Here is a 13,695-nt window from a genome sequence, read left to right on the forward strand (position 1 = left end):
GAGAGAGAGAAACATTGACATGAAAGGGACACATCGAGTGGCTGCCACCTGCACTACCCAACCAGGGCTGGGGACAAACTGCAACTGAGGTACGTGCCCTTAGCGGGAACCGAACCCGGGTCTCTCTGGACCTACCGCAGGCCTACGCACTAACTGCTGAGCAAAACCCGCCAGGGCTAAAAAACATATATATTTTTTAAAAGATTAGAGTTCATAAGTCAACTGGAGTTAGGTATTCGGTAATTAGTTACCACTAAATTTCTGAATGAGAAATAGAGAGCTGCTAGTGGCCAGATACAGTGGGGGCCATCACTTTGATTTGAAATTTAAAATGTTCTATTCCAGGGACCTGCCTTCTTCCTTATGGGGAACCAGAGACTTTTCTTTTCCGACTGGCTCCTCAACAGGCCTGCACAGGGAGCAGGTTGAGTATCTACTACACACCCGGTATAGAGTCTAGCATAGAGGGTTCCAAAGGTATTGAGGACAGAGCCCCTGACAATGAAGCTGAGGAGACCAGGAAGTGAATGACCTGGTCTAAGCCCATTCCTGCCATAGCTAGTAACTTTGGGGAAACCTAAATTTCCTAGCCCCAGCTTTTCTATCTGGCAAATGGAGCTAACCTCAGAGGGCTGTTTGGGAAACCTTGAATGACCATGGAAAGAACAGACTTTAAAGCAAATGTGCTGTCTGGCAGAGTAAGCTATTCCAAAGTGAACTATAAGGCAAAGTCCGGGCACCTTACCCTCAGGAAAGGCTGATGGTTCTTCCCTCCATAAAATCCGAGGTTTTTCTGCTCTTGCCACACCCACCCAGTCCTTCCCAAGGCCATTTCCCACAGGGATGTATGCCTCCAAACAGGAACTGACACAGAAGCAACTCACACCAAAAGCTTTCCAAGTTCTTAGTACTACACACACACACACACGCACACACCAGCCAGCCCTGGAGCTTCAGTATGACCAATCCTATGAATCACTTGAATAAAGTATGGACTCAACAAATACTTATTGAATAAATGAGGGAATGGGTGAGAGAGCAGCTCCACGAATGGTCAGACACATCCTCAGAGAATGAGACTGCTTCCTAATCCAGGATGCTGGGTCTCCCAACGAAAGAAAGTCATTTGGGACTTTCCTAGTGAGTGCTCCATCACAGAGCCACACCCTGGACTTTTCCTCAAACCCCATGTGTCTTATTTTCTTCCCAGCTGCATTGTGGGGAGCGATATCCTAGATTCCATTGGGACCATATATGCTAGACTCTACACCTGGTATGAGGTAGATGTTCAACAAATGTGAAATGAACTGAAGGGGGAGATAGAAAAATAAATAAGACTTAGACCCTGCCTTCCAAATGTTTACAATAATGGGAAAGAAAAGATAGGTACATAAGTACTATATGACAAAGCACCATAGATGACTGATACCAAAAAAAGAGCCAAGGAGTACATGCTATAGGAGGTCAGAGCTAGGAAGAGTCAGGAAATGCTTAAATGGGGCTTGAGGCTGGACTCTGAAGAAAGAGAAAGATTTGGAGGGAGGTGTTGCTGATAGGGAAAGGGGGCATGGGTGGCTCCCAGGAAGAAGGCCAATTAATTCAAGTTAGGTTCAAAAGACTTGACTATATTTAGTGTAGCTGGACAGCAGATTCAAGTAGAAGAGTGTGCCATGTGTGTAAGTAAGCAGGTTGGGGCAAGACAGTCCAGGGCTTTGAATGCTAGAAGGTATTGGGATCAGGTGGGAGGGCTTTTGAACAATGGCAGAAAGTGAAAGGAACGCTGGGAGGTGTGGGAAGATGGTCTCGGGGAGAGACAGACCAAGTTGGGTGTGGCAAACCTTGCTGGGAGGTAATGTGCTAGCACAGGGCTGGCCAGAGCTGGATCTTAGGCAAACAGACCACTTCCATTTCTTTCATTCATTCACTTATTCAAATATTGATTGGCCCCCACCACCGGCCAGGAACTGCAGAATTAACACTGTATACGCCTTCTCATCTTTCCCAGGGCCTTGGGCTCTGCTCTCATCCCCCACCCAAGCGTCCAGCCCCAAGGCTTGAGGCCAGGCAGCCCTTGCCGTGGTCCTGGGGTGAAATCGGCTTTTCACCCCAGGCTTCTTTCTACAAAACCTCTACTCCTCAAGGTCCGGGGTCCCAGGCCCACGTCCTCTCGACCATGCTTCACCCTGACCACCACCCTTCCCCACGGGCCACACCTGGAAGGGAAGGAACTGCGGGAGGTGAAGGTTGGCCGTGGAGGGTGTGGCGCGGAGGGGCGGGCCTGGGGGCCCGGCACTGGGTTAACCGGAAAGGGCTGCGGCCGCGGCCGGGGAAGGGGGGTGATGGCTGGGGAAGGGCCTGGGATGGCGCTTCCTGACCCCGCCCACACGCGCCCAGAGGCTGGGCGAGCAATTCGGCCGAGGGGCGCGGGGCCGGCCAGTCGGGAGGAGGACGCCCAGCGGCCGAGCGGGTCCTCGGCGCCCTCTGCCGAGCGCCGGCCTCCACTGCACGCGGCGCCGCCGCCCTACACGCGGGTCCGACCGGGCAGCGGGCACGCCCCGGAACCGGCCGCCAGCGCGGGCCCTTCTCAGCCGCTGGCCTCCGCGTGCCTCCCTGGAGGTGGAAATAGAAGCCTTTTTTTGTAATGAGAATGGAGGTGTTCCTGGAAGTCCCCTCCCCTAAGGCACGTTCGGAGCCGGCCTTCCCTGAAAACACCTTTAGAGATAGTCTTTGTAGGACTAGCATGGATGAGTGGAGAGGTGCCATCTCCAAATTTATTGGATCATTTAATTGGGATATTTTAACAGTGAGGATATACCACATGTGCCTGGGAAGGGCCCTGGAAGGAGTAGATAGTCAAGGTATTTCATTCCTTCTCTCAGCTTTTATTCGTGCTCATTTGGCCGTCCTGAAGGTGACTCAGAGCCAACAGTGATAAAGCCAGTGCTGCAGCTGTGAAAGGCTGGTTTTTCCTGCCATGCTTTGCCTTTTATTAATCACTGGAAACCTGAGCCTCCCTCCTCCAGGAAGTCTGCCTTGAAGTTTTGGGTGAACTGTTACAGGAAAAGTCAGTATCCAGCAGTTTTGGGGTAGGGGATGGGGGTGGTCGGGGTCTCTGTTATTTCCCAAGAGTTTTATCTGGTCTCTTCAGGTTCCTTGAGTGTCACAAGTAGAAAATTCTCATCAGCTGGGCCCCTTATCTAATGGAGAAGAAAGAGAAGGAGAGCATAGATTAAAGAGAGCAGACACTCCCATTTCATGTTCAATCCAGGACAAGCTCACATTGTCCTCCAAGGCCTCTTGCATCTGGTCCCACGTTATCACTGCCCTTCATGAGTACCCACTATGGATGATCTGTTTTCCGAAGTGTAGCCAGGAGGTCACATCAGATCATAAATGCTCTAAAATTTAAGTTAAATCATCTCTCTTCTCCTCAAATCCTTGCAATGGCTTTCATCTATCTCACTTGGAGCAAAAGCTGAAGCTTCTATGTTGGCCTGAAGGCTAAGTTCTCCGGCCCCTGCTACTTATTCCTTGGAGCTTCTCTCCTACGGCTCTTCCCATCACTCACCACTCTAGCCGTGTCAGCCCCCTGTCTGGTGTCCCTTGAACACACCAGACACACTCCCACCTCTGGATGTTCCCACTGCCTGGAGTCAGACACCCACATGACCCAGTCCCTCACCTCCTTTAGTTCTCTGTTTAAATATCACCTTATCAGGAGAGGCTTTCCCTGACCATCCTGTCTCAAATAACACCCTCCATCATTCTCTGTGCCCTTAGCCACCTTGATTTTCTTCTAGAACTTATCACTACCTCATATAGTATATATTTGCTTATTTGTATATCTGCCTTCCCAGCAAGAATGTAAGTTCCAGGAGAACAGAGAACTTGATCAGTTTTGTTCCCTGTCCAGCACCTAGAAAACAGTCTGGCACATAGTCAGTGCTCAATAGATTTGTTAAATGACTGAATGAATGTGCCAGGCACTAAGCCAAGTACTGGACAGGCCATGAATAGCTTGGGCTCTTGCCCTTGAAGAACAAACTGGCAGAGAGGCAAATAATTACAAACCAGAGTGATGAGTGCTGTGTCTAAGTACAGGTGAATATAAAGTCCACATGAAGGCTCAAAGAAGGAAATAATTCACTCTGCCTAAAAATAAGAGGAAAGCATAAGGATGATGTCACCAGGTGGAGGAGAAAGGGAAAATGTATTTCAAGCAGAGAAAACAGCAAAATCAAAGTCACAGAGGCATGGATATATTTGACTTGTTCAGGTGGTGGCATGTAGGCTGGCCTGGACAGAGTACAGGATACGTAGCAGTTGTGGCAGGAAATAAGTCTGGAAAAATGGATTGAGGACATGTTATGAAGGGGCTTATTAGAATGATGACAGTTGACTCTAAATTTCAGATCCATGCCCAGCCAATGGAGACATTTCAAGCCGTGGGAGCAGCCATGTCCTGCTGCCTAGGGAAGGTCTGGGAACCCTGTGTGGTGTCTCCAGGGGGCCAGGCCAGTGTTAGAACACCTATGGGCGCAAGCTGGAGGCTCTGCTTGCCTTCCTGTTACTGATCTCTGCAGGACCCTCAGTAGGGACCCTGCTCTGCTCCACAGGGCCTGAGAGTCCTGGGCCACATCTCTGTAGCCTGATCTCAAAGAGTCCAAGTTGCCAAATGCCCTTATTTTGCAATCTGACTCAAAAGGGTGGGGAGTGGAAAAATTTTAGACAGCAGCCACCAAGGGATCTTGGCTTAATATAACTGGTGACCTGGGAGACGACAGAGGCAGAAAATAATTTCCTTCTCGGACTGAGGGACCAAGAGGGCTTCTCACAGCTGACTTAAAATGCAGACTTTTCCTTCAAGCAGGGGAGAGCATTTGCATATTTGCAGGACAAGAAGATTCTTTTCTTTCACTTTCTCCTTGGTTATGTTGCTCTCTCCTCCCCTCCCTCCCCTCCCCTCCCCTCTTTCTCCTGCCCATCTCTGCCCTCCATCTTTCCCCTCTTGGCTTTTCCTTTCTTTTCTTTTTCTCTTTTCCCACTTCTTCTTCTACCCTGCCCATGTCCCCGCTCTCCTCTCCTTTCTTCTCCCTCTCTCCATTCCTTCAGCTTAAGCACAAGAAAGATATTTAAAACTGTTAAAGGACAATTTTTTTTTAAGTAAAATCACGACTCTTATGCAAATATAAAATGAACACATGTCTTTGACTTCATTTAACTCATTAATTCATGAGGGAACCAGTAAGATGGTATAGCCAGTTCACAGGAGAATCCAAAACACAGACACACGTACGCAGTCAGGGATGCGAGAGGGAAGATGCGGAACTGGCATCTTCATTTGCATTCCTGTGAGCATCAGCATCAGCCCTCCACAAGTTAACTTCCATCTCTACAGAGATGCAACATCGGCAATGACAATAAAAGGCCACAGATCCCTGTAGAATAGGACAACTCAAGAAGGATCCTGTAGTCTAGATAACAGTGTAGACAACCCCCGAAGTTCCATTGAAAGGATCTTTGCCCATTTCAAAACCTTTCACAATTTCCTTGACAAGAACTTAGAAGAGTACAGGAAAGATTGGTGGGAGCAAGTTAATTTTTACAAGTCTCCAAACAGGTCTCTTTAAAGGTGGAAATTGACTGTGGCCCAAAGGCCCAATCCAGGGCAGGAGGAGGAGAAGAATCATCACCTGGTTCTAATCAAATCTGTGGGGATGGGGCAGGTGACTATTGGCCAACACTTCATAAACCATTGTTCTTCTGTCATCATCCTCTGGCCTTGGAGACAGAGAAAAAGTCAAGGCAAGGCTGGGGGAAATCCACCTCACATGTAACCACAGGTGTGAAGGTGGCCATGGGCCTCCTAGAGTCAGACTTTCTAACCTGTCCCTGACATCTGGCTCTTTCCCTAGTTGACAGCTTTTAGGACCACCTCACCAGGCTTTCAGGCTTATCTTCTGGGTCTGTGGAAGCCACCCAGTACCCACCAGTTGGACCCTGTACTGACCCTGTTTCCCACTACTAGATCCCATCCAACTTCTCAATTGTCTCTCCGAAGATTTGGCCTTCCTGGGCCTCCGCAGTCACCTGGAGAATAACCAGGAGCATTTCCGAGGTGCATCTTCTTATAAGATATGTGAGCTTGGGAGTATGAAGCAGCCAGCAAAAGTTCCCTGAAGGCTACTGAGTTCTGGGCCATGAGTGAAATGCTTGGCAGGTGCTGGGGTGAGGATTGGGGAGGGATAGCATTTGCAAAGAAGATGTGATCCCTGTCCTCAGAGAATTTCTAATCTAGCCTGGGAGGGCACATACCAAATACCCAAGAGGCCCCAGCAGCTGGTAGCCAGGAGCAGTGTGTGAGGAGAAAATGTTGGGGATGGGGAAAGAGATGGCATATCCCTTCAGAATTCTTCATCCCCTTGGAAAAAAAGGGCTGTACTGGGAATAAGTGTCCTAATTATCACTGCCCTATAGAAAGGGCTTCAGGCTGGACCTCAGTCCTCATGCCCCACCCCCAGCTCTTCATTCCCTCCCATGCAGAAGAGAGAACTGTTTTGCCTCAAGGTAGATACCACAGGTGGATAATCAAAGGAAAAAATGTTTCTAGGATGCAGAGATAGGGCAGGTGATGGAACCTGTTCTACCAAACAGGGCATTGAGGCAGCGCGTAGGATCCAGTGATGGACACTCAGATTTGGTTCTTTGGGCCACTTCAGTAGCTGTGCAATTCAGAGCAAATAAGTTTTTAGCTCATCTGTCAACAACAGGATTGTACTTTCTGATTTAATTATTTAATATTTTTTTATTGTGAAAAATATACATAATTTAAATTTTACCATTTTAACCATTTTAAGTGTACAGTTCAGTGACATTAAGTACTTTTTCATTGTTGTGGAACCATTACCACTATTCATCTCCAGAATTTTTTCATCATCCCAGACTGAAAGGCCACAGTAATTTAAACAGTAACTGCCATTACTTCCCTCCCCCAACTCCCTGGTAACCACCATTCTCCACTGTCTCTACAAATTACTCCAGATACTTCATAATGTGGAATCATACAACATTTGTTCTTTTGTGTATGGCTGATTTCAGTTATTATTATTTTTTTTTTTTTTTTTATCCTCACCCGAGGATATTTTTCCATTTTTTGTACAGATAGAGTGGGAGGGAGAGAGAGGAAGGGAGAGAGAGTGAGAAACATCGACGTGAAGGGACACATCGAGTGGCTGCCACCCGCACGACCAACCAGGGCCGGGGACAAACTGCAACCGAAGTACATGCCCTTAGCGGGAACCGAACCCGGGTCTCTCCGGACCGCAGGCCAACGCTCTAACCGCTGAGCCAAACTGGCCAGGGCTGATTTCAGTTATTATAATGCCTTCAGGGTTCATTCATGTTGTAGCATATGTCCACATTTTATTGCTTTGCAAAGGTAAATAATATTCATTTGTATGGAAATACCAAATTTTGTTTATCCATTCATCCATTGATGGACATTTGAGTTGTTTCCACCTTTTGGCCATTGTAAATAATGTACTAAGAAAATAGGTGTACAAATGTCTCTTCCAGTCCTTGCTTTCAGTTCTTTTGTATGTATACCCAGAAGTGGAATTGCTAAATCAAATGGTAATTCTACGTTTAACTTTTTGAGAAGCCACCATACTGTTTTCCAAAGTGGCTTTTCCACTGCTATATCCCCACAGTAATGCACAAAGATTCCAGTTTCTCCCATCCACACCAACACTTTGTTGTTTTTCTGGATTGGGTCTTTTTTTTTTTAATCCTCATCTGAGGATACTTTTCTATTTATCTTCAGATAAAGTGGGAGGAAGAAAGAGAGAGAGAAACATCCACGTGAGAAGAATACATTGACTGGTTGCCTCCTGCCCAACCCCAACCAGGGCCCGGGACAAATCGCAACCAAGGTACGTGCCCTTGGCTGGAATCAAACCCATGACTCTTTGGTTTGCAGGCTGATGCTCTAACTGCTGAGCCAAACCGGTCAAGTCTTGTTTTTCTGATGACAGCCATCCTAATGGATATGAAGTGATATTTCATTGTGATTTTGATTTTCATTTCCCTCATGATTAGTGATGTTGAGCATCTTTTCATGTTCTTATTGGCCATTTGTTCATCTTCTTTGCAGAAATGTCTATTCAGGTCCTTTGCCCATTTTTAAATAGGGTTGTTTGTTTTTTATTGTTGAGTTTTAGGAGTTCTCTCTATATTCTGGATATTAATACCTTATCAGATATGTGATTTTAAAATATTTTCTCCCAGGTTGCCTCTTTACTCTTTTTATAGTTTTCTTTAACACAAAAAACATTTTTTTCTTTTTATTGATTTTAGAGAGAGAAGAAGGGAGAGGGAGAGAGAGATAGAAACATTGATGAGAGAGAACATCGATTGGCCACCTCCTGCATGCCCCCCCACTGGGGTTCGGGCCCACAACCTGGGCATGTACCCTGACCAGGAATCGAACCGGCAACCACTTGATGCATGGGCCTATGTTTAACCTCTGAGCCACACCGGCCGGGCAACACAAAACTTTTTAATTTTGGGAAAGTCTAATTTATATTTTCCTTTGTTGCCTGTGCCTTTGATATTATATCCAAGAAATCATTGCCAAATCCAGTGTTATGAAGCTTTGCACTTATGTTTTCTTCTAAATGCTTTATAGTTTGGGCTCTTGTTTATGTTTGATCCATTTTGTGTTAATTTTTGTATATAGTATTACATGAGAGCCTGATTCATTTCTTTGCATGTGGATATCCAGTTTTCCTGGCACTGATTTCTCAGGTCCTGTGTCAGTTAGGAATTTTGTACAACTTCAAGAAATAGAAACTGATTACAGTAGCTTAAACACAAAAGTTTTTATTATTTCACATTAATGAAGTCCACCGGCAGGCTGTTTTCAGCTGCTAAGATGCCTCTTTTGCCAGAGGAATGAGTGGGCCAGATCCGTCCAACACAAGTGGGCATGAGTTTATGGGAGAACTGCTGAAACACGCATTTTCAAAAGTCCTCACAGGAGAATGAATGGTCTTTATTGGTGTGAAATTACATTTCTGGGGTTGTGACTTTCCACGTCCCTCAGTCCAGTCCTGGAAGGGGCAGCTGTGGGTTTAGTAAGACTAGAAACAGGGCCAGAGTCCAGAGCTTTCTCTCCATGATGAAAAACTGGGTCTGATGTGGCATCAGTACAAATTCAATCCATTAATCCATTGTGTGGAGTCCACATGGCTGTGGGCCACGTTGTGGGTGGTGATGTAGGGCCTGGGAGCCCTGCAAGCTGAAAGTCTGACACAGCAGTCAGAGAGTTTTCCTTTGTCTAGGAGATTAAATATTCAGGTTTCCCATGCTTGCAGTGGCCACGCCCATTCTTGCCACTGACTCGCTCCCAGGTGTGATGGACTAGTAGGCATCTCCCACATCACTCAGACCTTACTGGGCATGTGTCTAAACTGCCTTTGTCCAGTCCCTTCCCTCATCAATTTGTGGGGAACAGACTTGGAGAGTTAAATTGTTAGTCTTCCCTTTAGTTCTTTCCTGTTAAATAATAACCAGATTATTGTATCAGCATCATCTCCACTGGGATCCTGATTCCTATCTTTCTCTTTCACTATGCATGGTTTCCATTCTAGTGGAATTCCAGCCAAACCTGTGGCTGCTGGAATTCCAGCCAAAACCTGTGAATTTCAGGTAGCAGGGAGGAGGAAGGGGGAGGAGTCAAAGAATATCACTCCCTATAAGGAACCTAAGTCCTGAACACTTCCATTAAATCTCTTTGGCCATATCTTAGTCATGCCGGGGAGCAAAATTTGCCACCCCCAAAATATGTCTCTTTGGCATAAAGATTATTTTAGGCTGAATACTTTTAAGAAATAGAAACTTTTTTTTTTAACCTCCCTCTACTGCCTAAAAGAATTTAGATAGAAGGCCTATAGCAGGAAGAGAGCTATTATCAGAAATAACTGCAAAGAATTTGGGCAAGGTGTGGTGGACTGGGGGAGCTAGGCAGGGCGTGGAGATCAAAGTCTTCTCTATACCACACTGTCAAGGCATGGTAAGGCAAACATTTGTTTACCAAACATTGGCTCTTTCCATCTCCCTGTGAATTGTCTTCCTTCCCTTTGAAGCCTCAGACCCCTACCCCTTCTCCTTAGCTCTGGAAGACATAAAGGTATCAATACATGAGACCCCTGTAAGTATATAATTAAATGTATTTCTCCTATTTTTAAAAATATGTTTCTGTTGGTTTTAGGGAGAGAGAAAGGGAGAGGGAGAGAAAAACATCGATGTGAGACCCACAACCCAGCCCTGACCAGGAATCAAACTGGTGACCTTTTGGTACATGGGAAGATGCTCAGCCTGAGCCACACTAGCCAGGGCTGTTGAAGGGACCAAAGTTTTACAACTTGAAACTGGCATTTTGGGATATTAATTTTAAGTTGTTTATTAAGAATCTAGACTCAGAAGAAACTTTGACCTTCCCTCCCTTTCCTGCCCAAGAGATTCAGACAGAGAAACATGTTTCAGGAAGGAGACCTCAGGATGCTGCCTTAGCCTAATTTGAATTAAGAGGGCTTCAGACAGGTGCCTCTTAGCTAGATAACCTGTGTCCCAATGTTTCTGAGTTGCCTGTAAATCGCCTATTCTTACTTCTGAAATCTAATACACTATTGCCCTCCCCTTCTCCTTTGTCCAAAAATGCCTTATATACCCAATGTTGTCTTCCTGTCTTTGGAATTTTCATGCTTATGTGAATTTTCCATGCACATATAGTAAACTTTTATTTTCTCTTGTTAATTTGGCACTGTTCATTTGATAGTTAGCCCAGCTAGAAGAACTTAGAAGGTGAGAGGAAAAGTATTAATTTTTTTTTTTTTAGACCCCACACTGCCTTATATTAAATAATTCTTAGACTAGTCAGAAGAACCTAGAAGGGTAGAGAACATTTTTTCCTCCCCTACAGTCACAAAGCTGCAAAGAGTTCTGGGGAATATAGACTTTCCTATGGGTACATTGCCATCCCAAATAAAATCAGGACATTCCTGCCTAGGAGGAAAGGGAAAGGATTGTTGGCTTAGTAGCTAGCAGCCTCTGCTTCAGGCACCTCAGGCATCTGAAATTCTGTGGCAATCTGCGTCTTGGAGAATAAAATGAGAAATTGTTTGCAAAGTGCTCAGCTAAATGCCTTGCTCAGGTTATGCACTCAAAGTGTTCGTGATCATTATTTTTTTATTACTCTTTGATCTCAGATAAGCTTCTTCCTATTACCTGTACAGAACAGACAGTTCTGCATGGTATGATTAACAGACTTCAGAAGTTAAAACTGCCTCCCAATATTTTCCACACCAATGCCTCAGATACACCATTAGTGCTCCAAGTCTCTGTTTTTCTCTTCGGGCTTTATTTTCAATCCAAAGGGGAAGAAACAGGAGAGGAATGGGTAGAATTAAGAACAATACATTCAGCTACCCTCAGCCTCAATTTGTCTGATGTTTTTCTGCCAGACTCCTGGGAGAGCTAGGAAGAAGCCACAAGAGTGGTTCTTTTTGTCCAGTTGCTGGCTGGGATCTGGCGCCCAGGACAGTGGGGGTGAGAAGGGAAGGGTCGTATGCAGTCCAGACAGTACCGGCTGAGTGCATATGGCCTGGTTGGCTGCCTTTGCATATGGGCAGGGATGGGGCATTTCAAGATGGTGGAAGGTATGCTTTGCCAGAACGGCCAGACTCCCACCAGTCAGGGCAGACATAGGCCTTAGAACTGGGGCAGAGTCCTCCTTAGTAGGTCAAGGGCCAACCCTTTATTTTGTGGATCATGGGAAGGACCTGGGGGTTGTAGCAGGGGGTCAAGAGGTCTGAGTTGGCAAAGAGCACTCAGGGGACATGAGGCTGTAGCTATTTACCCACTTACATGGAGGTCCTTCGGTATTTTGACCACTGATGAAACCGAAGCGGCTCTCCATCAGGCTCTGTGGCTGTGCAGCATCTCTGCGGCTGGCTGCGGGTGGCTGCTGCAACCGGAAACACAAATGTTGCGTCTGCGTCTGCGGGGTGCTTTTACTCCAAGGACAATGAAGGCAGCTGGTTCCATTCCTCTTTGTGCACAAAGTGGATCCCAGGAAGGATGCCCATTCCTCCCTGCTGCCCAAGAAGGAGACCGGCAACCTCTAGAAAATCCAGTTTCACATTGTGAAGCCCGAGTATCTGGATGCCTACAACAGCCTGACTGAGGCTGTGTTGTCTAGAACTGCACCTGGATGAGGACTACCCTTGCTGGCGGTGGGCAACTGGAACACGTGAAGTGAGGAGCTGGAGCAGGCAGTGCACCTGTGGCGATTCTCAGATGGCTACCCAGCCCTACTGGACTGCATGAACAAACTCCGAAACAGCAAGGACGGCCTGGAGTTCCAAAAGGAGCCAAGCCAGATGTCCAGGAGAAAACAGGTGCTCCTTGAGTTCAGCTTCTCGAATGAGCCACAGCCCAGAGTGAGCCCCAATACCTATACACTGAGGACATACAAGCTCATGCCAGGAACCATGGACTAGTGGGGGAACAACTGGGCTCTGGCCACCAAGTACACGCAGGAGAACCAGGAGGCAGTGGGCGGCTTCTTCTCACAGATAGGAAAGCCCTACGTTGTGCGCCATCTCCGGGCCTGTAAAGACCTGCAGTCTGAGGAGGAGACTGGAGGAAGAAGGGCTGAGAGGAAAATGTCTACTGTACAGTCCCCTGGTGCAACGTATGGAATCTTGGATCATAATCCCTTTGAAGATCTCACCTCTCCAGTGACGCTGCTGCTGCTGCCACCAACAGAGGAAATCCCGGTCCTGCTGTCTTGGCTTTTCTAAGATCTGGGAGGACTCTGGGGATAGTGCTCAGCTCAGACAATGGGAAGCTGAAGGATGACAGGGTTCTGAGGACTTACAGCTCCGCCCAGATGCTTCCTACCTTCTCCACCCACTCCTTCCCCTCTGCTGGAAGCAGTTTTGATTTCTCTGAACGAGGAACAGCAACCTTTATGCCTTCTCACATTTTCCCCTAAGATTCCTCATCTCAAGGCCATTGCCCAATTAGCACCATGGAAATCCTCAGTTTGGCTTTAGTTGCACAAAAGGTAGTGTGTCTAGTGGTTAGAAGCAGGGTTTGAAGGGAATAGGTTAAACCAGGCCAGGCTCTCAGGAATTCCCTGGTCTTCACCAGGCCACCCACTTGCTGTACATTCTGAACCAAGTCCCTCTTGCTGGGAAAAGCCTAGAACTGCCACAAGGAACAAAGGAAAACCCTCAAGCTAGCAAAGTCAGTGAAAGGTCCAACCAATTCACCCAGAAAGGCTGGGAAAGGGGAGCTGGAAAGGATCTGGGACAGGAAACAAAATGAAACAGGAACAAGAACAGAGAACCAGAACCCAGAAGGTAGAACTTAGAATTCAGAACTTGGGTTTGAACTGCAGAACTTGGAATACAGAGTGGACAAGGTAGAACAGAGGTGACAGGAGACCACTTGGGAGGGTTTCCTACTGCCACATGGTGGGAAAGAGTCTCATCTGTTTCCTTCTACACAGTAAGGTTGAAAACTTCAATGTATAGTTCCAGCCCTCCCGTGCAGGGAGTCTCCTGCCCTCCCTTTTCCTTCCTGTAGGCAAAGATGTGAACCAGGGCCTGTATTTTCCTCACCCTGCAT

The 13,695-nt window shown here is 46.7% G+C and overlaps 1 pseudogene; it reads left to right on the forward strand.

Moving 5' to 3' along the window:
* Nucleotides 1–2,360: 2,360 nt before the first annotated feature.
* On the forward strand, nt 2,361–12,804 carry LOC118631153 (annotated as a pseudogene).
* Nucleotides 12,805–13,695: the final 891 nt, after the last annotated feature.

The sequence above is a fragment of the Molossus molossus genome, unplaced genomic scaffold, assembly GCF_014108415.1.
Source record: "Molossus molossus isolate mMolMol1 unplaced genomic scaffold, mMolMol1.p scaffold_m16_p_15, whole genome shotgun sequence".
Taxonomy (NCBI): domain Eukaryota; kingdom Metazoa; phylum Chordata; class Mammalia; order Chiroptera; family Molossidae; genus Molossus; species Molossus molossus.